The sequence below is a fragment of the Lissotriton vulgaris genome, chromosome 6 (genome assembly GCF_964263255.1).
Source record: "Lissotriton vulgaris chromosome 6, aLisVul1.2, whole genome shotgun sequence".
Taxonomy (NCBI): domain Eukaryota; kingdom Metazoa; phylum Chordata; class Amphibia; order Caudata; family Salamandridae; genus Lissotriton; species Lissotriton vulgaris.
Window position 1 is genome coordinate 1557183353 of NC_141694.1, and position 26245 is coordinate 1557209597.

The following is a 26245-nucleotide window of genomic DNA, read 5'->3' on the forward strand; positions in this document are numbered from 1 at the left end:
AGATTATTCTCTGACAGGCTCTCTGCTGCCTCTTGAGGTAGGTATGTACTAATTCAAATACCTAAAGGTAAAATGAATTAATTGACCTCATATGCAGGAGTAAGCCCAGAAGTTGCATGTGTCTAACAGATTGCCTAACTTATGCCGGAGATACTGATAGGGGAAGTTAGACTGACTGATTATTTGCTTTTTTTCTAATAGAATGTATGATGTTTTCTCCTCAAAAAGGGTTCCTCAGTTCCCCTTCCAAACGCAGTAGCAGGTCGGAGCGTCATTTTTTAAAGAACATGAGCAAAACGTAGCCCACAAGCAGGGATCCCTGAAACTGGCTACCAAGCATGTAGTGCGTGTAAACTCTGTTTTCAGTGGGTAGGGAGAACTGAAAGTGCAGCTTTGTATTGCCTACGGATCCAGGACAGAAAATACAAGCTAGGATGCCGTTCACAAGTGGAGCGTGTTCTTCTGCTAGTGGTGTCAGAAAAACCACGAAAGGGCTTCTGTGCCAGTGTCTGAGTAAGGTGTAGTTTAAAATAGTGCAGAAAGCTATTTCTGTGCCCGAGGACTCCTGCCGATAATGCTCCCTTCCCTACCCACCTGCACTCTTCAGAGGACTTCCAGTCACTCGTTCCTACCTCCCCCATCCGCTTCTGCCATACCATCCCATCCCACTCTCCTCTACATCTGCAGCCAGAACCCACCCAACCTTCCCTTCCTGTGATTTAACCCACCCTCATGATAAAGTGGTCTGCTAATTTCCGCGCCTTGATCTTGTTTGAATGGTTCTATATGTTTGCTCTTTCAAGTGCTTGCTTGAAAGGCTAACGCCCTTTTAAATAAGCACGCAAACAGTATTAATCGCTGGCTGATGCAAAGATCTGCAGACAGTCTGAAGGTAGAAAACAGGTTCCGATTGCGGAAGGGCCTACTTGGGATTTCATCATTTTAAAACAGATGAAATCTGGAGCAGTCTTTTTTTATACTAGACGTTCTCTTACAGCTTTTGAAAAGTAGGTGACACCTTAGGGTTTCCATGTTCAGCAGACTGACTGCTCAAGCGAACTTGAGAGGGCGCATTCATTATTGGGAGGATGCTTGTGCGGCAGAGAGTGCACAGTCGGTGTGAGGAGGGTGCAAACTCTTCCTGAAGAGTGTACTCACTCTGGGACGATGCACGCGATCTGTGTAGACGGCGCATTCATACATTTGCTGGAGCCAGTCGGCTGTCTCGGAAGGTTGGCAGTGCGCGCAGTCTAGGCCAAGGGCACATGGCTGGTGCCGGTTGGTTATGGGCTGTGGTGAAGATGAATGGATGTTGAAATACTGAACGTCCCTCCCCCTGTCTCTGAACTCGATAAAATAACACAAGGCGTTTTCCCCCTCCGCTTGGACCACAGCGCATGCAAGCTCAGATTAGTGCTGCTTATGTTATGTGGCTACATGAAAGTCGATAGCAGTCGGACCCACTGGAAAAAGTATAGGTGGTGATACCCGCCATGCATGCGAGCTCCAAGGCTGGGGGGGGAGGTGTGTGCTGAAGTGAGGAGAAGCACCCAGAGTGGCCATTACGAGTGAGCAAGCCACAGAAAACAAGCTAAACTCAGCAGAGTGCGAGGGAGCAACAGGCAGTGCGGGGACCGCCACGGGAGAAGCACGAGGCCAAACAAACTTCTCGAGGGCGGGCTGTGGCCTCTTGAAATGCAGCGTGTTGCCAAGCATTGACTGGCGCAGGAAGGAAGAAGGCAAAGCAGGGTTTTGTATACAAAAACAGTATTGCGGGCTCTTCCCCCCCAAAAAACGAGAGCTGCCCGTGCATGCGCAGTACATGCAGCTTGCACGTGCTCTGCGGCTCGCGCCCAGTGGCGGCTCGTGTGGACGGTGCAGGCAGCGCCTGTCCCCTTCCGGGGCTCCCGTGGTGAAGAGGGAGCCCCAGCACCAGAAAAGAAGTGTGGGAGCTGAAGTCCCGGGTTCCAGGAGGGGGCGCGGGTGAAGAGCAGCTGATGGAAGTGCGGTGCTCCCGTGACTGAGGAGAGAGCCCCGCGTCGTGCTGCCAGAACTATAGAGGAGCAGGAGTGCTTCGAAACTGCAGCCAGCCACCATTCAGGAGAAATCCCACCGCAGACCGGGTAAGTGGGGGATTCTCCATTTGACCAGTGGTTGTGCCGATGAAGGCACAGTGCACATGTTTTAAGTAAAAGTGCATGGTGGCTATAGGACGCAATGGCGGTTGGTTAAAGAACTTTTGCCTAGTTTCAAGAATGGAAAATGTGGTGTAGTTTGAAGCGATTTACAGGACTGAGAGAGGAGACGAAGGAGACATTTTTTTAAAGAGACAAATGTGGGTGTGTGTAACAAAAGGAGGCCGCCAAAGCACAATTGCCGATTGCCGGAACATTAACATGTAACGTAAATGCGAGTTTGTAAGGACAATTGACGCCAGGAAGACGGCCGCCAAAGCACAATTGCCGATTGCCGGAAAAAAGTGATTAACATGAAGGGTAAAGCGCGTCCACAACAAAGTAGCTATTCTCCTCTAGCAGAGCGGCAGCGCCCAGCAGAAGCTGTACAAGCTATGCAAGCAAGCTTGCAGAAGTGTGTACACCTACTGAATCGCAGTGGGCTCTGTGCGTGCCCATCTCCTGTCAAACTTCCAGGGCAACTCGTTAGCAATAGAGCTCGCTGGAGACAGCAGCGCTTCGTGCTACTTACGCCAGCTCGACCTAAAAATATATGTGCGTTTTGCATGATAATGTTATTAGGTGTTTAAGCAAAGCTTTGCTACACATTTGCTTATTTTCTAGGATATCATAAACCTAAATGCAATAGGTGGGTGGGGGACAGTACTCCAGGACATTGCACATCTCAACATCTGTCCATAATTGTTGAAAATAAATGCACAAATCATATTACTTTCTACACTTGTATACGGGCGCTTGAACTACAAACAAAAAAAACTGTCATGTAGTTTAGGAGCTATCACACAGTCTTGAACAACACTTTGTGACTAGGTATTTTTGCTATTTCAATTATCTATTATAAAACAACCTGTATATTAATATTGCCAGTGTAAACAGTTACAATAGGCAATGGCACATGATTCAAGAACTTCAGAAATTCACTTTTCATAAATTCTACCCTGCAGAGTTTCGGGGTTGGAGTCTTGTAACTTTTAGGAGAAGACATGTTAACCAAAACCTGACCAGCACACTGTACAGACTGACTAAAGACCCAAAGAAAGAAACAGGATTCAGTAACATCTGTCATGCATCAGAAGACAACTGACACTGAGCCACAACAGCTTAGACTGCACTATGTCCTACACAAAAGTGGATATGTTTAGGCTTTGAATGATGCATGAACAGCAATCTGAATGTGTCTAAGATTATGCTTCACATTCTGTTTCCCGCTTTAGGATAATTTCAGGATAACAAAAAGCCTGCATAATACTACTGTAAAATCCTTTTGTGCAAATATTTTTCATCTTGCCAGCTACTCTCAGTAAAAAAGAATGCAAGCAGAGGCAAGGCTCAACATGGATCTTCCTAGCCGAAAATGTAAAGCTTTTTCCCAGCTTCCCTGATAGGAAAGGTCAATCCACTGCCAAATATCATGCATCCAATTCTCATAGCAGAAAATGCACAACTAAACAAAAACATCTCTCTGGATACAGTCAATAAACAAGGTTTGATGCCTTACATTTTCTACTAAAACAAAATATTGGCATTGTTAACATTGCAATACATACTCATCTAGCAGACCTGTGGGAGGGCAGGGAGTAGAGGTATCCTTATGGAAGTATTTATTTGGAGGAAACAAAGTAAGTTGCACGTCTGAACTTTTAAGAAATAAACCCAGCCTAGTGGTGGCAATTACTTCGGGGATTGCCATTATGCAGTCATGACTCAGAAAGGGCATTTTCTGATTTGCCCGCCACTTCTGACCCCATAGACAGATCTGTGCAAAATTTGTCAATAACTCGGTGCAGTGAGCTAAGGTCTAGCATGCAGATTTTTGGTGCAGATATAAAACGGGGTAAAAAAAAAAAAAAAGAGTTGAGGAGGGAAAAATGATGTACTTCATTTTTGCTACCATAAGCAATTGTGCTTGCACCTACAGTCAAAATCAAATGAGTTACGCCTAACGTGAAAAAAACATTTTCAAAACGTGGTTTCCTTTGTTTGGTGTAGCTGTTGATTTTGAGTTATAATTGTTTAAAAAAGTTGTGCGTGGGCTTGAAAGTATTAACTATTTGGTATATTGCTGCTGTTTGAAATCAGTTATAGAGATTCGAGACTCCTGTAAATCATAGAATTTTTCGACAACTATGATTGGCTGGGGATAGGTTCAGTAAATCAGTAAATCTTTTCCTTAAAATCTGGAAAATAACAAATTTGTTACAAGTACCGAGGAAAACAAATTCACAGCAATGGTGTGCAGCTCAAGAGGTGCATGACTCAAAGGGACAGCTGGGGGAACCTATAGGCCTTGAAGACCAAGTTACTTACCTTCTGTAACGCCTTATCCGGTAGTGACTATCTACCTTGCAGATTCCTTACCATAGAATTATCCCTGGTCATCGTTCGGCTCTGCGTCAGAGTTGTTGGCATCACCCGCGCGGGATGTGACATGCACGGTGCCTATATAGGCGCCGACCAAGTCCAACTTTCCACCCCAGAAGTGTGGGGCCAGGAAGAATTCTGATGTACTGCTGGGCATTGTTAATGACCTCAGAACGGTGACCCTATAATGAAGAAAGTTCAGAGAGAATGGGAAGATGGGAGGGATGGTAAAGAATCTGCGGCTAGATAGTATCTTTACCAGGTAAGCTGTTACCAAAGGTAAGTAATTTGTTCATATGATAGAGAGGTCTAACTGCAGATTTCTTACCTTCGAAAAGACACCCAAGCAATACCTCGCCAGAGGTGAGTCTGTGAGCAGATTAGACCAAAAAGTCCTGCGTTACCAAATGTCCAAAATGCACATCACGACGGACCGGACTTTCCAGACAATAATGTCTGGTAAGGGGAGTTCAATGATGCCCAAGTTGCTGCCTGACAGATGTTCAAGACAGGGACTCCTCAAGCCAAAGCAGCGGTTGTAGCCCTTGGCTCTTGTGGGATGAGCTCACAAAACCTCAGGGGATTGCTTTTTAGCCAGTGCATAGCAGATATTTATGCAAAGCACTATCCATTGTGAGATGATGAGTTTCTGCACAGCCCTACGCCTCTTCGCTGCGACATACTCAACAAAAAGTTGAATAATCATCCTGGAAGTCTCTAGTGCAATCAAGATAGAATGATAACGCTCATTGTAGGTCCTGTCGGTAGAGTCTCTCCTCTTCTTTGGAAGGGTGAGGCGGAGCAAAGAAGGTAGGCATGGTGATATTTTGGCCTTCATGAAGAGATGTCAACCTTCGGGAGAAAGGAGGCACGTATCCTTAGAACCAGTTTGTCTGGGTCTAATTTTGTGTCGGAAGGGTGCACGAAGAGTGCTTGCAGTTCGCTGACCCTTCTGGCCGATGTTATTGTTATGTTATAATATTTAAGTTTATTATGTGCAAGAATCACCCCGAAGGCGGTATCTCGGAGCGAATACCAGGAACAGGCAGAAAGTAACAGTTTAGAATAGGTTAATTTAAGCAATTTCCTGAAGATTCGTATTTGGAGAGACACCTTATGCCAATACAATGGAGCTAGGAAAGAAACCTACCTGCCCACTGACCGAGACTTTCTGACCATAGGAACAGTGAGCAGAGAGCATAGCTTTGTCGCAAGATCTTAAAAGTCTTGAGGGGGAGTAGAGAGTAAGCTTTGAAGATTGATAGGTAGGCCCTTTACCAAATAGTACTTTGAGAGTTAAACAGCAGATCTTAAAGATAATTCTGTTTCTCTCTGGTAGCCAGTGTAAAGCATGCAAAAGAGGGGAAGATGCAGCTTCAGAAGGGAAATTGCAAATGAGACAGGCAGCGGTATTCTGTACCACCTGAAGTTTAGATAGCAGCATCTCTTTTGCTGAGGCCAGGAGCACATTACCATAATCCAGGCGGCTGATGACCAACGCCTAGACCAAAGTAATCCTAGCTGTAAGTGATAATAAAGGAAAGGATCTTCTCAGCAAAAACATTATTTGGAAGCATGAGCCTACAATGGACAAAACATGTTCTTTCATGGTAGGAGACTGATCCATCTGTACTTCCACGTTTTTTTAACTACTAGTTTTGGTGAGGATACAAAGTTCTGTGGGCTACCAATCAGGCATCCAGAGCTGTTGGGCCTCCCAAACAGCATAAACTCTGTATTTGCGTCATTTTCGTTTTGACCATGTTTTTGTCAAGGGAGATTAGTAGCTGTGTATCGTTTGCATATGATATAATATCAAAATCAAAGGCTTTGACAATTTTGGCAAGGTGGTTAACATAAATGTTAAAAATTGTAGGGCTGAGGCATGAGCCCTGGGGTTCTCCCCTGTCCAAGTCATGATACGACACTAATAGGAACACAGAATGACCACTTGGCTCCTGTTGGAGAGGAAATCAGAAAGCCATTGTAACGCTGTTCCGTGAATACCAATCTCATGCAGTCTACCAAGTAACCTGGGTTGAGAAACAGTATGAAATGTTGCAGTGAAGTCCAGCAGCACCAGCATAAATGGTATATTAGCATCGAGAGAACTTCTGCGGTCAGTGGTTGCTACCAGGGCCGGACTGTGATGAATCTAAGATTCTCTTAGCCTCCAGATATTCTATAAGTTGTTTATTTATATTTTCTCCGATAGATTCCCCAGTAAAGGGAGCAGCGAGATGGGTTGATAATTGCCATAATTGGTCGATGCCAAGGCAGCCTTTTTATTTAATATAATATGACTGGCCTTAGCCGCCTTCCAGTCGATGGAATTGTTCCTATATTGATAAATTAAATAAGAAACAAATTGTAGGGGCAAGGGGATTGGAGAGGTCTGCCAAAATTCTGGGATAGCAGATATCTAAGGGAGAGCCTAACTTAGCTGAGACAAGGATTTTCTAAGTTCTCTCTGGATTAAAAAATTCAAACTTGCTTAGGCGGGTAGCACAATTGAGAATGTGCACAAAAATCAAGCTCCTCACAAGCCTGGACAAGTGGACAAGAGAAATTCTGATAATAATCATTTTGATTTTACATTAAAAATGGTCACGAAAAAAGTGTTTTTAAGGTGAGTAGATGGAGTGGGCAGTTGTCCAGTGGCTCTAAGGGTGGGTGTGAGAAAGTGGCCTAGTATATGCTGTCCACTCATTAAAGTTGGTACCCTGTACCAGTTCACATGACCCTTATGATGTATGGGGTCAAAGATAACCTTATTATAAGCTATCCTAGTGGTAGCTATGGAGTGCAGCCTTCAGGCTTAATTTTGAAGGAATGTAAAGCAGCTTGTTTTACCAGAATATCACCTCCTGAATGACTAAATGAAAGGAAAACCACACAGTAGTAATATAAAAATATGTATTTAATATAATACTCTCCACTATTTTCTACACAAGAATAGAACATAAAGCACACAATACTGGATCAATAGAACAGTCGTAAGTAGCACAATACACAGTCGGCTAGAGGGGCTGACGGAACCATAAACTAAGAACATGGTAGAACAATCACGACTTGAATAGACAGTACCTAGGGCACGTAGAATCACTGGGACCCCAAGAAACCACCCCAGGCAGTGACAAAGGGAGCCCATGGAGGATGGGTGCAGTAAGGAAACACGACCACATGCTCCACACAACTCTAGGAGAAAGTCGTGGTTGCAAAATTACAGTTTAACAACACTTCTAGGAGGACTTCAAGCAAACTCTTTGTAACATAAGAGGTTCTAGAGCCAACCAACCAGTGATTACCGAGGTACCCGTGTTACCTATCCCAGAAAAGCCGAGTGCATAGGGGTCAAGTGGTGTCGGAAAACTTCGTAATTTTCAATGGAGTGCTGGGAAGAAGTACTGCTGCCTTGAAGGTGAAAAGTCTCCGGTGGAATCCAAGCATGGATTCTGGAAGGAAGGAACCTGAAAGCAGAGGGGACGGAGTCTTGGTCACTTCAGTGACCCGGGGCTCGGGAGTCGAAAGCCCACCGATGTCGGGTGCTTCGGGTGCGATGAGTCGATGCTTGACTCTGCAGCCACAAGGACCAGGAGCCATCAAGGACGGCCAGGATTCGTAGGTGAGCTGTCCCACAAAGGATGTCAAGGGCTGAGGGGTCGGTGTCCGGCTGGAGCACCAATCAAGCCTTGACAAATGCAACCCACGCCGGAGGACAAACATGTTACAGTGCGGATCAGCAAGGTCCAGGGGATTATCCAAGCAATAGAGAGTCAGGGCACGTCTGGAGCAACCAGGAAAGCCCAAGAACAAACAAGGTGACCTTCCCAGGACCCACAGGCCAACGGACCAGGAGTTGCGAGGAGACCCCAAGCAAGTTTGTTAAGTACCAGCCCACGGAGCACTCGGTATGAGGAGGCCGGAGTTCTTCGGTGCAAGTACCTTTTGGGGTCAGGACTACACGGAGTCCAATGCACATGCTTGGGAATCGCCAACAAGCATATGCACTTGCACATGTACGCAGTGCACTGGGGTTAGAGTCCCACAGTCCTCACGAGGGATACTGGCCTCAGAATTGCTGAGAGGAGAGACCTACCTCAGGGACCTTCGGAAACCGACCTCCTGTGTTGCTGAAATGTTCAGAGTCCTCAGGAGCTTGGGAAGAGCAAGCCGGTCAGATACGCTTAGGTGCCTGCTAGTGCTGGGGATTAACTCCTTTACTCCAAGGAAGATTCTTCAGTCTTCCAGCGTCATGCAGACAGTCGAAGTACTTGGTTTCTTTTCAGCAGAATCTTGTCCAGGTAAAATCTAACGTCCTGTAGTCAGGTAACCCACTTTATACCCACGGGAAAAGGTTGGACAGATTCAGTGGACCCTCCTAGGGTAGGGGCAGGGCAGAGGGGTGGCTACACCCATGTACTTTGTCCAGTTTCGCGCCAGAGCAGGAGCTAATGGCTCCCAGAACTGGTTTGAGCTGGACTATGCACAGGGACACCAAATAAGCCCCCAGTGCAGACTTTCTGGCACTCTCAGAATGCACCAACCCAGACTCAATACTCTAAACCCTGCCTTTGAAGTGGTTAAACCTCCCTGTGACAGGATGCCTATTGTCATGCCTTCCTCTACTCGAACCTGGCTCGAGAGCAGAATCGTGTCTGTGGCTGGCAGCATCCATTTTGTGCTGCCCAGGTTAAGAAAGCTGGTCCTGGTTAGACCGGTGACCCATGAAGGTTACTTCTGAACGATGGAATCATAACTCCTACGCCCGATACTGGTGTGGACGTAGGATTCAAAGGTGTTTGACACCAAACACCACATGTGTCTACGCAGCCGTTTTAAAGTTACTATTTACCGCGAGGTTTTAATGGAACTTAACCTATATGTCTGGCTGCAGCACAGACAACCCCAGAGAATGGTCTCGGAAGGCTGCAGAGGGGCCCTACTCATGCAAGGGCACCCTCATGTAAAACCCAGCACCCTGCCTGCAGGATTGATAAGGTCTGCCATAGGGGTGGCTGATAGGTTTTTAAGTGTAGTGATATAGTGATCCTATATCTCAGTAAGTGGTGCAAACAACAGCTTACACAGGTTGCTGTAGCAGACCTGTTGTGTCATTTTGAATGGCCTCTCATGGGTGGCATCATACATGATTTAGCCCATGGGAGGCCTCTGGGGTGCCTATGCCTTGGGCACTTGTGAGGCATATACTAGGGACTGATAAGGGTACACAAGTATCCAATCTGGAGTGTACCTAAAGTACATACATAGCAATTTATGGGAGAAAGCAGATAGGCTGGGGTCCTGAATAGCAGGATCCCAGTCAGACTAGTCCAAAAACAGTGAGACATCAGCAAAAAGTGGGGGTAACCATAAGAAGCAGATACTATTTTCCTACAGTGCGCACATGAGAAAAGTTAAGACCAAATTGAGGTCCCATTGGGGCATGTCTTGGAAGGAACAGGTGTTGAAGTCCCTTGAGAAAAAGGGTCACAACAGGTGACTTAAACAAAGAAGGTTGATCTGTCAACCGCCAGAAAGTTGGAAATGCTGATAAGTAACCTATAACAGTGCCCAAAGCAGAGCCTAACTATGACAGAGAAAATAAAAACAGTAAAACCTGGGATATAGGTGAGAAAAGAGAGTCGCCTGGTAGTCAGAATAACATTGCACACTAAAGGAGGAAGGTCCGAAACTATCAACTGTCACCGCTCAATCTCCACACATGCCAACTGGTGGTTCAGGTGTAGAACCCTACCCTGCTGCTGCGACAGAGGATCCTCCGAAAGGGGCAGCCCGATCGGAGGACCGATGCCCAGGAGTTCTAGATATTAGACTCTCAGAGCCCAATCGCTCCTGGTCTTCCTGAGAACTCTGGGCAGGGTTAGTATCGGTAGAACGACGTACAAGAGGCCAGAGCTCCATTCGCAACGAAACGCGTAGCCGAGCGAGAGCCACCTTGGAAACTCCTGTGTGCAGAATTGCTGACGATGTGCATTCTCAGCAGTGGTAAACTGATCTAATCAAGGCTCTCTCCACTCTTGAAAGAGACCTCTGATGGAGGAAGGCGGAAACAACATTTTTTGTATACCCCTTGTGAAGTTACTCCTCCATAACAATAATATGTATTAATCATGTGGTTATGAAATTAACCAACATAGAATAGAATGCACCTACACAAATACACATGGGATACTAAATTGCATGTAATTGCAAATCGTAATCTACTAATTTGTAATGTATTTTGTCCTAAAAAGTACGCATTTGTCATAATGTAATTGAAAATTGCATGAATGTGCTTTCCGTCTGTTTATTTGTGGCATAAATCATTTAGATTGGTAAGTAAACCACTAGGTAACTACTATCTGGGATACTATTAGTAGGGGGAGGTAAACAAAGGCTTTATTTCTCAAATGTACGTTTGTTTCTATAAAGTTCCTAAAATGTGGCCTAAGTGGCCCATACAAAATGGAGGCTGACTGCGACTCCGAGTTTGCGAGGAAGTACGCGTGCGCAAGTTTTTAAAGGGAGAGGAGCGAGCAGCCTGTGCCTGTACAGAATGGGTCAAGGACAGTGTGGCCTGCATCTTGGAATGGATGCGAACTTTTTCAAATGTCAGCATCCTGAACGTGGGAATGGGGCATCGAATAACAAATTAAAGGACACAAGCGGAAGAGGCATGACATGAACAATGGGCTTACTATTTTTTTCAATTATAACGATGACTCGGTGGAAATTGAATAATGTGATGAGGTGATGCTCATCCACCCCTCAAATCAAAGACCTCAAAGTTACGAATTTTAGATAGATAAGTTAGAGAAAAAGGGTAGAAAAAAGGACATTTGGGACGAGGAAGAGAGCTTGCTTTTCCGATTTTATCTTTGCACCCCGACATGCTGTCGGTCTGCGCAACTTTCCCTATGGTGCAGAGACTTTGACATTTTTCCGAACTTTAACTTTTGAATGGGTGCAGAGTCCTATGAGAAGGGAACATCGAGAGAGATAGAGAGGTTTTCATTAGGAACTATTCTGCCTTTATGCTGATGTCTGTGTTTCCAAACTTTGGTAATATAAAAACTTTTCTTATTTCTTACACTGTCATGTTAATAAATGAATTGTTTTGAATCTTAAATTTTTCTTCTAGGTTTTTGATGTTTAAAATAAATGTTCTTTGATAATAAAAGACAGAGGTCATGCTAGGAGATCTAGTCTCTGAATAAAATAAATGGAGAATTAAGCTGGTCTTGTTGTCCTTTAGTTAACTTTTACTAGCTGATCCATTGACAAATAAATGGGGGAGTGTTTTAAATGTTTTCTGAAATTAACTCCATGGTACTAGAAGTTAAACCGCAGATGTAAATAATGAATAAAGTTTAGTTTTAGACACTCCGCTATAATCCAGCAGCTCTCCTTTGGTCTTCACCGTATCTTTGGAGCAGGTTAAATGTGTGTATCAATGATTTGCAGTGTTATGGGCCCACTGATGTGTAACTTGTGATTAGCTCGTTGGGTTAAGGGGATGGTTTTACAGAGAATTTCTAAAGCCGCGCTGCATCACCTCAAACCACCTTCAGATGGAGATGCCATTTGTGATCCATTGGGCATCACAGGCTGAGTTAATCCACTCTGGCGTTCAGAGAGCCTGCCAGATGTTGAACCACAAGGGTAATCCCCGGACGTTCCGACCATGTCCAGAGACGCATGGCCTCTCGACAGAGAGTCCGCACCCCACACCACCTTGTTTGTTACAGTACCACATGGTGGTGGTATTTTCCATGAACACCTGCACCAATCTTCCTCTGATCAGAGGAAGAAAGGCTCTCAATGTCAACTGGATTGCCTGTAGCTCCAACATGTTTATGTGGAGCCCGGACTCTGCTGGAGACGAGAGGCCTCTGATCTCCACCTCTCCCATGTGTTCGCCCCAGCCCAGAAGTGATGCATCTGTCACCACAGTCAACTCGTGTTGGGGAAGGGAGAGGGGTCTGCCGTTGATCCAACTGCAGTTTATCAGCCACCAATGCAGTTCTTTTGCAGTCCCCTCTGAGATCTGGGTCAAATCGGAGAGATATCCCTGATGCTACGCCCACTGGATCTACAGGTTCCACTGCAGAGCTCACATATGCCAACGGACATGTGTTACTAGCAGGATGCAGGAGGCCATGAGGCTAAGCAATCTCAGAGTAAGGCTCGCCAAAACCCAGGACATCGGAATCATAGCCTGAGTATCCTGGACTCACCATTGGGGAGGAAAGGCTCGAACTGGACTGTGTCCAGAAAAGCTCAGATGAAAGGGAGTCAGGTGTGACTTTTGCATGTAGACAGCAAAACATGAAGGAGGTCTCCTGTAGTCTGGAGGTGGGAGATGAATGCCTGGGGCATAGCCTGTTTCAACAACCACTCATCAAGGGAAGGGGAAGACTGGAACAACCAACCAATGCATATGTGCTGGGACCCCCGCCATCACCTTGGTGAACATCCAAGGGGCGCTGTTAAGGCCAAAGGGGAGCACGCCGAATTTGAAGTGCTCTTGGCCCACCGGAAACCACAGGTATATGGAAATATACGTCCTACAAGTGCAACACTAACATCCACTCTCCAGGAACCAGAGTAGACAGGACCTGAGCTAGCGTGATCCTTTGCAATTTCTCCTCCTACAGGAAGAAGTTCAGAAGGTGCAGTTTTAGAATAGGACAGAGGCCTCTGCCCTTTTTGGGCACTAGAAAATAGCGGGAATAGCAACCATTACCAACTTCTGATGCCCACACCCTCTCAATGGCCACTTTCGCCAGAAGAGCAGACCTGGCTTGGCAATTTGGGCTGGACTGTTGCCACAAAGAACAGGGTCAAGACTGATTTGCATTAGGCTGGGTCCAAACTGGGTGCCGTGGTGAGCAAAAGAATGATGGATTTAACCCAGATCTTTGTAAATGGGGGTGAGTGTTTGCATTGTTCAGCATTCCGTTCATCATTTGTTCCTTTTGCATTTGTCGCACTAAGTGGGAAGGGTATGCCCAGATGTGGTTACCCTGCTCACTGCGCGACTGGATTCAAGGTAGCCTGGCTGATGAGGGGGGATGCCCCATAACCGGTCCCAGGATGCTTGTTTCCGATCCAGAGAGGACCTGACTTGGCGGTTTGGGCTGGACTGTTCTCACAAGGAACAGGGTCAAGACTGATTTGCATATGATGTTATGGACTGCCAGTGGAACAGGTGATGGCAGATCCTGCCCATCCGCTGGGTGCCCATGAGGGGAAAAGGGCAAATTTAAGGGGTTTTGAGGCTGCTCCTACCGGGGTGTGTGAGGGTGGACTGGTCTGAACTCTGGCTGGTTGCCCTACGTGGTCTCTGAGAACTGCATCAGCGAAGGTAGACTGGAGTTAGCGGGGCCATGGCTAGACCCAAAGACATGGCCCTAGCTATGCTGTCTTTAAAGCGCTAAAGCACAAAGTCAGTTTTTTCGCTGAATAGGCAGGAGCTATCAAAGGGCATGTCTATGAGGGAAGCTTGGACATCTCCAAAAAGTCCAGTGGTTCTCAGCCAGGCATGGCTTCTAAGTGCCACTGACAAGACATTCGCTATGCTTAGCAAGTCGGTCTTGTCCAGTCCACATCTGGTGTTGAACTTTGCTGCATCTCGCCCATCAGCAATTTTTTGAGTGAGTATGGATCTGGCCTCCTCAGAGACCATAGGCAGCACTTGCACAATCGAGCCCTAGACTGTGTGGGTGTTTTGGGCAAAAAGGCAAGTGGTGTTCATAGACTGCACTGGTAGACTGGCAAAAAAGAACATCTTTTTGCCAAAAGTATCCAGCCTTTTGAATTCCCTTACCGGTGGAGCGGTAAGGAATGGGCCAGGGTTAACACAGGAGGTGGCGGCTTGGGCTATCAAGCTCGTAAAGGTGGTGTGCTGGGTGAGGAAACTGGGGTTCTCAGGAGTGCGGCAATGAAGAATGGCAATAGTCTTATATACAGGAGGCCCTGTGCAGGGCTTGGACCAAATCCCAAGGAGAACATCTGTAAGGGCTTCATTTAACAGGAGTAAGGGTTTGGAGGGGGTTGGCTGAAGCACCACAGTCAAGTTAGTCTTGACTGCAAATGAGGGCAGCTGAAGGTCTAAGACCTCAGCCGTACTCCTCATCACCATAGTAAAAGAGGCTCCCTCCTCTGTGGCCACGGTGGGAGGAGAATCTAAGCCTGTGTCCATTGAGGTGTCCAAAACACTGGCATCCACCAGTTCCTCATTTCATCTCTCCTCTGGTTCCTCAAGAAGGTGATGGTATCCATAACAGTCCTCAAACCTCTACAAATTGTCTTTCTCTCCAGGTATATATAAAACAGGCATCAGCTCAGGCAAGAAGAGCATGGTACTACTTGTTGCCGGAGTCGGACGACTCCCATCCCGCTCCTCATCGGAGTAGGATGTGACGATGGAGCTTCCACAGCCACAGGGTATTGTTGGTGCTGGGATCGCCTGCAATGGAGCGGGCTCCAAAGACGATTGCGGTCTCATGCGTAGAGCCACTCCAGATTCAGCACTGGATCCAAGGGGTCCGACTGGCGCAGAGGGTGGACCGGTAGGCCAGAATCCAGCACAAGCCCCTTACGAACCCATGGGTCCCAATGGCATGCCAGAGGGGTCGGGCCACCCAAATAGGAGGTGATTGGCCTCCTAGAAATCTTGTGGTTGGGCAGGGATCGCTCTGGCAAACTTCAGGAGGTGCAGAGCGTTGTCTGGCACGGCCACATGGAGGAGTGAGGCGTAGAGCAGTGTCATCATACCATGTATCATCCAATGACTTGGACCGATGCAGAGATGTCGAAGAACCCTTAAACTTCTTTGACTTCCTGCGCTTGTGGGACTTGCCCAACAATGTAGACGGGGATAACGATGATTGTGGAGATCGGCTCTGCGAGCAGTCTCAGGAGCTTCCTTGAACCTTGAGCGTTGCTGGGTTGTCCGATGTCAGGCAGTGAGGAACTTCAGAGAATGTTCCCGCAGCACCTTGGGCTTGGTGCGGCAGTCCTCACAGGTCTTGGAGTCCTGGTTCAGCTCTAAGCACCACAAACAAACTAAATGTGGGTCTGTCAAAGACATCTGCCTGTGATATGCACCACATCCCTTGAAACTGTACGTTTCTTAGAGGACATCGCTAGCACACCAGGAGAATACATTTTCAAAAATGTCTTAAATAAAAAGTTTTAAAAAGTCAGTCAGAAATTGACTGGCGGTAGCTCTCTCTCGATCTGCGCTGACTGGTGCAGAAAGAACATATGTCAGCTCACTGGGGAGGCGACTAATTATGAACATGACATCCTTTCTATCTGCACGTAGCTTTAGAGTTGCTCAACAATCCTATCGATCAAAGAGTATCCCCTTATCCAGGGTGTCCCACAGGGATACATTTTTTAGCCCGACCCTATTTAACTTGTATGTGGGACCACTGGCTGAGCAAGTGGATGAGCACAAGGTGTCTATTGTATCATACGCTGATGACACACAGCTAATTGTGATGTTATCTCAGGATAGGGAACCAGCAGCAACCCGCTTCTCTAAGTGTCTTGAAGATGTCGCTACATGGATGACAAACCATTGCCTGAAGCTCAACGGGAACAAAACGGAGGAAATGATCGTGGGAAAAACACTCACCATCTGGTCATCAGCCTGGTGGCCAGGGACACTGGGACAAATACCAACCCAAAAACAGGAAGTAAAAAACCTCGGAGTTTGGTTTGATTCCGACTTGACTTTCGACAGCCAAATTTGTAAGGTTGCGGGCAAATGCTATGGGACTATGAAAACCCTACGAAAGATTCTTGATCTCTTGCCACCAAATGCGAGGAAGACAATAGTTGATGCTGTGTTAACCTCGCAAACAGACTATGGAAACGTACTAAACCTAGGGGCCTCCAAAAGAGGGCTGTCCAAATTACAAACGTTACAGAACGTGCCCGCCTGCCTGGTATTAAGCCTCCCGAGAAGAGCCTATGCTAAGAAGCTTTGGCCAAATTACATTGGCTACCAGAGGAGAAAAGAATTGTTTTTAAGGCAATGTGTCACTGCCACCGCATTCTATTAAGGAAAGGCCACGGTACCTGCAACCACTGTTAACACAGTACACACCAGGCCGGACTTTAAGATCGCAAGGAAGGGCACTGGTGACAGTACCCAGAATTTTTAAAGCCTTAATGGGCGCGCGCTCCTTTAGATTAACCCTGGGCGAAGCACTACGCTACGCTCGCGGAGTTTGCGAAGTTTGCGCAACTTCGCATTACGCCAGCTGCACGTAGCACAGTGCGAACACGCGTAGTGCAGCGTAGCGTAGCGCAGCCCTCATTTTTTGCTTGTTCGCGGTCCTGAACGTCATGTTCGCGACTGTGAGCAAGCAAAATGACATCCCGGCGAGATTCTCAACGCGGGGAGGTAAGGTTTCTCATTGTGAGTGGATGCGCATGCTCGCGACGGCTCTCAATGAGAAACTACCAGTTCGCGTTGAGCAAGCTGCCTCTCGAGTAATAATCTACTCGAGCAGCAGAAAACTACAGCTCGCACTGTGCAAGATGCCGTTTTCAATGATTGCACAGTGCCGGATGCTTGTCCGCACTGTGCAATCATTGAAAACACATCTTGCACAGTGCGAACATGCTACTACGCAGCTCGCGTAGTGCTAGGTGAAGTTTGCGTAGTGCGAAGTGCACTTCGCGTAGCGCTACTTCGCGAACTACGCCCACCCTTACTTTAGATATCTCGCGGCCAAGGCCTGGAATTCCCTACCAATGGATCTAAGAATAGAACAATGTGAATCTAGATTTCGCAAACTATTGAAGACCTGGCTGTTCTCAACAACTTATTAAATACAGCATACAGATTTTGGGCAGGTATGTAATTGTCACCTATACCCTTTAGAAGAACCGTTTAGCGCGGGGACACCAGTGGTGTAACCATGCGCTTTATAAATGGCAAACTAAACTAAACTAAACAGCGCATGCATGTTACATCGGCTCTGACAATGCATAGCTAAACGATGCCACCTGCATGGGCTCAGAGGTACTGCTAGAAAATTTCCTGATCTAATTTCACGCCTGGGGATAACTTGAAGGAAAGGAATCTGTGGCTAAAAGTTTCTGGCAGATAACTCGTGCCACACCAGGAAGAAAAATGCAAAACAGAGCACATGATCAGTAAGTCAATAATAATTGCTATTGTGCTATTGTGAGAGCAGCCGTTTTAAACAGTTGATCTGTTTTCTATTTTGTAGGGGAAAAAAGGAAATATGATTTGCAACTTTCGCAGGTGGTTAAAACAGTGAGGTGGGTGTGAAGTAGAGAGATATAGAGGCAGAGAAAAAAAGATAGAGGGGAGAAAAGGGAGCGGGAAAGCTAAAGGCAATGCTCAGCAGTGTTTGGAAGAAGAACTTGGCTACAGCAAGGTTGTATGGTCAAACATGCTGTGTGTAGTAAAATGCTGTTAGAAGCTAGGGTTGGTTATCTGTAGTGGGTTCCACCAGTCTATGACATTCAAAATTCAACTTTTTTGTATCCATGGAATGTATGATGTGCCTGTGATAATTGGCTCCTGGAGCTGTTTGGGGTTTGTGGTAAATAGAGATCCTCTTATCATCAACAGATTTCCTGACGATCTTTGAAGTAAAGAACCTCAACAATTTGGCGACAAAGCTAGGAACATTCACTCCCGTCCCTATTTAACACATGTGTACAATCTTAAATATTTGAAGAAGTGTTACAGTCAGTGTCTAAGAAGTTAACAAACCTACACTAAATTGAGGACATTGTTGCGGTTGTGACATGTATGAAGTAGTTGCAACTGTCAACTTATTTCTCTAGTCTGGATTTGGTAAACCACTACTCACTTTTTGATATTTGTGTCCTTCGGGAGCTGTTTAGGCTCTTGTGCTTCTCTTTGCATGCTCTTTACTGGATGCCTCATTGATAACTTGCAATGTGTAGTGTGTGTTACCTTCTCTACAGCTTGTTACTGCAGCAGTGAGGCTGAGTACACTGTGTGCACCATTACATGTGTCTACGTTCATACGTCTTTGCGTTCAACGCAAGGAGGTGCCAACTTTGACTGGGAAGAGATTTTAGTGACACACAGTATTTTCAGTGTGGCGAGTTGCGGTTAGGATTACCTATCCTCACATCTAAGTGGAAGCTGATCTACGAGAAAGGAAGTGCCACACACAATCAATCAAGCAATCAGTCAATTTATATAGCGCATTACTCACCCGCTAGGGTCTCAAGGCGCTGGGAGAGAGGGGTCCGTTACTGCTCGAAAAGCCAGGTCTTGAGTTGCTTCCTGAAGGAGATATGGTCTTGGGTCAGCCGTAGGTGGATGGGGAGGGAGTTTCATGTCTTGGCCGCCAGGTAGGAGAAGGATCTTCCTCCGGCAGTGGCTCTGCGAATGCGTGGTACGGTGGCGAGGGCGAGGCTAGTCGATCGCAGCTGGCGGGTGGGCGTGTAGAAAGTGAGGCGGTTGTTGAGGTACTTGGGGCCCAGGTCATGTCGAGCCTTGTGTGCGTGGGTGAGGAGTCTGAACGTGATCCTCTTGTGGACGGGGAGCCAGTGCAGATCTCTGAGGTGGGCAGAGATGTGGTTGTGGCGGGGGATGTCCAGGACGAGTCGTGCGGAGGCGTTCTGTATGCGCTGGAGTCTTTTCTGTAGTTTGGCTGTGGTTCCCGCGTAGAGGGTGTTCCCGTAATCCAGTCGGCTGGTGACAAGTGCCTGGGTGACCGTCTTCCTGGTTTCAGTGGGGATCTATCGAAAGATCTTTCGGAGCATGCGCAGGGTGTTGAAACAGGATGATGAGACGGCGTTGACTTGTTTGGTCATCGAGAGGGAGGAGTCTAGGATAAAGCCCAGGTTTCGCGCGTGGTTCGTTGGCTTGGGGGTGGTGCCCAGGGCAGGGGGCCACCAGGAGTCGTCCCAGGCGGAGGGGGATGATCCCAGGATGAGGACTTCCGTCTTGTCTGAGTTCAGTTTCAGGCGGCTGTTCTTCATCCACTCGGCGACGTCTTTCATTCCTACGTGTAGGCTGGCTCCGGCGGTGGCGCGGTCGTTGGTGAGGGAGAGGATCAGCTGGGTGTCGTCGGCATAGGAAATGATGTTACGGTTGTGTTGGCGTGCGATGGCCGCGAGGGGGCTCATGTAGACATTGAAGAGGGTGGGGCTGAGCGAGGATCCTTGAGGTACACCGCAGATGACTTCGGTGGCTGCGGATTGGAACAGGGGGAGGCGGACTCTCTGGGTTCTTCCAGCGAGGAGATGATCCACTCCAGTGCCTTCTCTTGGATTCCGATGTTGTTGAGGCGCTGTATTAGTGTGAAGTGGCAAACTGTGTCGAACGCTGCAGAGAGGTCCAGGAGGATGAGGGCAGCTGTTTCCCCGTTGTCGAGCAGGGATCTAATGTCGTTGGTGGCTGCGATGAGGGCAGTCTCGGTGCTGTGGTTGGCTCGGAAACTGGACTGTGAGGGGTCGAGGGATCCGTTGGTCTCGAGGAAGGCGGCGAGCTGTTTGTTGACGGTCTTCTCGATGACTTTGGCAGGAAAAGGGAGGAGCAAGATGGGGGGGAAGTTCTTGAGGTCGGTGGGGTCCGCTGTCGGTTTCTTCAGGAAGGCGCTGAGCTCGGCATGCTTCCAGCTCTCCGGGAAGGTGGCGGTGGTGAAGGAGATGTGGATGATGTCCCGGAGTTGGGGTGCGATGATAGAGTTGGCCTTGTTGAAGACGTGGTGGAGGAAGGAGTCGGTAGGGAATCCGGAGTGGATGGTGTTCATCGCGCGGGTGGTGGCTTCAGTGTTAACCGGGGTCCAGTTGCAGAGGGTGGTGGTGGGGGGCGTTGGTTCGGTGTTTGGGTGCGTGGGCTGTGCGCCGAAGCTGTTGTGTATGTCAGCGATCTTGCGGTGGAAGAATGAGGCGAGTGAGTCGCAGAGGTCTTGCGAGGGTGTGATGTTGTTGTTTCTGGTGCTGGGGTTGGAGAGCTCTTTGACGATGCTGAAGAGTTCCTTGCTGTTGTGGGTGTTGTTGTTCAGTTGTTCTTTGAATGTTGTTCTTTTGGTGGTACGGATCAGCTTGTGGTGTATGCGGGTGGCGTTCTTGAGGGCTGTCATGTTTTCTGTAGTCTGGTCGTGGCGCCAGGTTTTTTCTAGGGTGCAGCAGCTTTTCTTGGATGTTTTGAGTTCATTGGTGAACCACGAGGCTTTCTTGCTGCCGGGTCTGCTGGGTGGGTTCTTCAGAGGTGCGTGGTAGTCGGCGCAGTTGGTGAGCCACTGTGTGAAGTTGCGGGCAGCTTCGTTGGGGTCCTTTGCGCTGGCGGGAGGGTTCTGGCTGAGGGAGGTGGTGAGCTGGTCGGCGGTGATCTTGTTCCAGCTCCTGCGGGGAGCCTGTTGCGGGTGGTGGTGGGTCGTGGTTCGCCTGAAGTTGAAGTGGACGCAGCTGTGATCAGTCCAATGAAGTCCGGTGGAGTGGCTGAAGGAGATGTGCTTGCTGGAGGAGAAGACGGGGTCAAGCATGTGACCGGCGTAGTGGGTAGGGGTGTTCACCAGTTGCTTAAGTCCAAGGTTGGCGAGGTTGTGCAGCAGGGTGGTGGTGGTGCGGTCATTGTTGTTTGCCAAGTGGAAGTTGAGGTCCACTAGGAGGATGTAGTCAGAGGAGGTGAGGGCGTGCGGGCTGATGAAGTCTGCGATGGCTTCGCTGAATTGTGTGCATGGTCCCGGGGGTCTGTAGATGAGAGTGCCTCTGAGGGTGGTCTCAAGGTCAGTGTGTATCTGGAAGTGGAGGTGCTCGGCGGAGGTGAGGGTGTTGTCGGAGTTGGTCATGATGCGGATGGTGTTCCTGTGGACGATGGTGATGCCTTCTCCGGTCTGGTTGACACGATCCCTCCGGGTGACCTTGTATCTGTCCGGGATGGCTATGGCGATGTCGGGGGCTTAGGAGGCGGTCATCCAGGTTTCCGTGAGGAAGGCGACGTCTGGTGATGTTGTGTCGAGCAGGTTCCAGAGTTCAACGGCGTGTCTGTGGACAGAGCGGGGGTTGAGCAGGATGCACTTGAGGTGGTTGTTGCTGGTGCCTGGCCTTCAGGTGCAGTGCAGGTCCGGAGGCAGGTGAAATTGCAGGCTTGGCAGGTGAAGGGACCGTGGGTGCGTTTCGGGGTGGCTTGGTAGCGGGCGGGTTTGAGTGTGTTGAGGGTGGCAGCGTCGTAAGTCCGTAGTCTGGGCTGGCATCGTCGGGGGCCAGGGGTCCTGGCGCTGGGCGTGGTCCAGGCGCTGACGGGAGCAGACGGGCCTGCCACTGGCGCGCCAGTGGCGCGCCCGCTCCGCGGCCGTGCAGCAGCCTGCATTAAGAAGGGTGGAGGGAGGGAGGAGCAGCAGCTGGGAGGCGGGTGGCGAATGGGAGAGGATGGGGGCGGGGCCGCAAGGAAGGCAGCGGCGGGGGAGAGCGGGGGGCGGGCAGGGGGAGAACGGCACTGAAAAATAAACCAACAGCAGTGAACAACAGAGAGTGAGAGGAAAAACAGGCAGGCTAAAGGCAGAAAGGCTTATGAAAAATAAAACAAGCAGAGGCTAAAGGCAGAATACAGTTAAAAGGAAAAACAGGCAGGCTGAAGGCAGAAAGGACTATGAAAAATAACACGAGCAGAGGCTAAAGGCAGAATACAATTAAGGGCAGCAGACAAGCAGGAGGAGGGAAATCGGGAGAGAGAGAGACGGACAGAGGAAGAGGGCAGCAGGCAGAGCACCAGCAGGGAACGCTGGCGCGGTGGGGGAGCGGACCTGGCTTGAGAACGGGTCAAGGTTCGCTTTGGTAACACACAGTGTTACCAAAGTGCCAAACTAAGGTAGCGTGTTAATTTGTTCTTTCTTTGACAAAAGGTATACACACATCATAGCAGAAGTTCAATATTGATTTCTTTCAGCATATGTAATTATCAAATAATATGCTTATAGGATATATAAAATATTGTCAATGCTTTAGAGTGTTATGTTCATTTATTCACAGTGCTAAACAAATTCTGTATTTCATATATTATGACATATTTCAGTAACAAATACAAGTTAATTAAACTTTCTTGGCTGACATACAGGATTTAGATACAATGCAAAATGTAAATGCTCCGATCACCTGCTGATCTTTCTATCAAATGGAATGAGTGGTTTAGGGCCGTCACCAAGTAGTATTAGTCAAAATAGATACTGTTCTGAAAGAAACGTTTTACTGGAGCACAATTTAGGATTTGAACGTCAGATTATCTTTGAATATTTACCACCACATGATCTATCTGATGCAGAAAATTAATTAGACAAATGTTCGGCAGCAGTTCAAAAATCGCAGAAACTGTTTGACGTTCAACCCAGCTTAATAGTTATTATACACAAAGTTTTACACAGAAACAGAACCAAGATGAGTCAATCGATTTGTATGGTGCAGCTTTGAAAACTTTAGTTGCAGATTGTGAGTTTAAAATATTACTACCCAGTTAATAGGGGTTAAATTGTTGTTAGATGCTAGAATCAGAAGGTACAAGAAAAACTCCCCATATTAAAAAATCCACCTAGTACAGAAACAATAGATGCAGTTAAAAGTATTAAAATTCCCCACAAGGCATCAGGGCAATTCAATAAAAAGGATGATGTAGAAGTTAATGCTATCCCAGATAATTCTAGAAAAAACACAACTTTTACTAGGTATTCTCTCAAGGGAAGAAATGGAATGAACCAAAAAAAAAAAAGAAAAGCGAAGCTTTTTTAACAATAGAATATATGTTTTGGGTTTGGGTTTCTCAGCCATTTGTAAACAGGTTTTCAGTGTCCTGTCGAATAGTCCACTTGTAGGAACTGAAAAAAACGGACATTTTGTGAAAGTATGTCAAATCAATAACAGCAAAGTAAAAGCTATTACAGACTGTGATACTGGTGATTAATCATTTGATGAACATGAGAAAACAAAAGAATATGTGCTGGTAGTTAAAGAGGGGGATGGTGTGTGTGTGTGAAAGTACTAATCCTTGCATCAATATGCAAGTTGATGGTCAAAGAAAGTATTGTTACCATCAGATAGCTGTCCTGTGTTGTATGAAGGAAAGAAAATTGATCTTATATGATTTTTTGAATATTTCTTGAATTGTAAAGGAAAAGAAATTTTTGAAAAAGTTTACGTAGCCAAGAAAGGATTGAATACTCTAGGATGACATTGAAACCTGAAAGAAAGGTATAGGTCTCATTGGTTGTGGATGACATTCAAACATGTTCTGTTCAAACAGGTGAAAATCCATGGATGGAGAGGTTTAAACCTCTTTTTAGCAATAGGTCTGGTAAGAAGGTTTCAAACGCATAACCTAGGTCCAAGATGAGGCCATTTCAGTCAAATATAAACTAAAAGATATGCCATTAAGGATAAGGGAAGATTTGGCAAATTTACTCTAGACAATGGGAGTCATTGAATCTGTGGAGTATTCTTTGTGGCTTTCTACTCTAGGCATACCCAGGAAGAGAAATGGTCAGTTGAGAATCAGCATTGATCTCAGAAATTTGAACAAAGAAATTTGGGTTGATTTTCATCCTTTACCTTGCATTAAGGACATGGTTACAACATTTGCTGGCACATGTGTCTTTAGCAAAATGTAATTGCTGTCTGCCTACCATCAAAGTGAATTAGATCCATTATCTAGACATCTCACTGCATTTTTGCCTCCAGAAGGAACATTCCAGTTTAAAAGATTGCCTTCTTGGTTGACTTTGGTCACTTCACTTTTGTTTTTCAATGCATAATGGAGGTTGTTTGTAGGGCATAAAAGGAGTGGTCCCATTTTAAGATGGCATTCTCATCACTGCTAAAGATATTCAGGAACATGACAAGCTCATACAGATAGTATTGAAAAAACTGTAACAAGCTGGTATAGTGACTAATATGAGTAAATGTGAATTTGCTAAGGGCAGGCATTGAACATTTAGGCCATGTGATTTCTGAGCATGGAGTGGAACCTAGGTTAGTTGACGATATAATGAAGGCTCCAATTAAAGACAACAAAGAACACAGTTCTTCAATTTTAGGTGTTTGTGAATTCTATGCCAAATTTAGAGCAATTCAATCCGTAAAAATTAAAAGTTAAAGAGTATCCAACCCACCCCATTCTAAGCATTAGTATGTGCCACTAGAAAAATACATTAAATGAGAAATCTTTTCCAAAACTCGTTCCATTGACTCAAAAGGAGAAAGCCAGAAAAACTGTGAGGACTATGGGGAGAACCCAAAAAGGAACTAAGGGCCAGATGTAGGTAGCCCTTTACCGATCAGAATCGGCCGAAAATACCGATTTTCGGCCGTTTCCGATCGGTAAAGGGCTATGGAGATGTAGGGGCACATATTCGGTAATTTTACCGAATCGTTATTACCGAATCGGTAAATTTACCGAAAATGCAATGTGGGTAGCCAATTTTCCATTGGCACATGGCTTACAGAATCGGTATTTTACCATGGAATACAAAGCCATGGTAAAATACCGATTCCTGTGTACATGCACATCTGTGCATGTACACATGTGCCATGTGACAGACAGACGTGTCCTTAGGGCATGTCTGTGTGCCACATTGCACACATGCCCGTTTTGGGGGTGCTAGAGGGTGTCAAAGTGACACCCCCTGCACCCTTGACAAATTCGGTATTTACCGAATTGGTAAATACCGATTCGGTATTCGAATTGAATCCTATGCGCTTCAAGGCCCATAGGATTCAATAGCAAATACCGATTCGGTATTTACCGAATCGGTAAATACCGAATTATTAAGGAATCGGTAACGAATCCAGATGTTGGGACCTACATCCCATTTACCGATTTTGAAATACCGAATCGGTAAAATTCGGTATTTCAAAATCGGTAAATGGGATTTACCTACATCTGGCCCTAATACTCTTAACGTGGGTCTTAACAGAAAGCCTTTAAGCAAATTAACTGCCAGTGCTTCGTGGACTTAACACCTACTCCCTATAGCTGTCTGAGGGCATGGATGGTCAATCATCGAAATTGGAGAGTATATTCAGAAATATTAATAAGAAATTCTTCCTACCTAAATGTAAGGATCATCTCTTAGGAATGCTGTAAAGAGGACATCTTTTAACATATAACAAAGTTAAAACGACACCACGTGATGATTCTAAATTTGTCTGGCAGATGGCCAGACAAATCTACATTTGTGTTTAGGTGGCTCAGGCACATATGTTTTAAATAGATTTTCGGGAAAAGACATGCTTTTTATAATGATTGAGTTCATGAAGGCTGGCTTTCCATCAAGCCCTCAAACTCCCTCTATTCTAATTTGTAATGACTTATTGGCTCATAGGCTGAATTCTGCTAATGACATGTCTAATTAGAGAACACATACTAGCTGACCAGTTATCTCTGTCTTCTCTGTCACCCACAGCCCACGCATAGATGTAAGCCAGGGAGAAAATTAGTAAAGTATATATTTTTAAAGGGCCTCGAAGGGTCCGATGAACGGCTCTGATCCTAGAGCAAGGCAATGACATATGAAGGCAGCACAGTAAGTGATTAGTGCGCAGTTACTCTTTATGCTAAGAGAAGTGAGGGGGAAGTAAAAAATAAGCAAGGAATACTGCCATGCACAGCAATGTTAAGTCGGCAGAGCCTCCTCAAAGTAAAGAATAGCACTGGGAAGGGC

The 26245-nt window shown here is 46.6% G+C and overlaps 1 protein-coding gene across 3 annotated transcripts in view; it reads right to left on the reverse strand.

Moving 5' to 3' along the window:
* The window catches only part of KIF16B (kinesin family member 16B), a 1618961-nt gene that overhangs the window by 758530 nt on the left and 834186 nt on the right, over positions 1-26245 (reverse strand). The gene's annotated exons all lie outside the window — the stretch shown is intronic.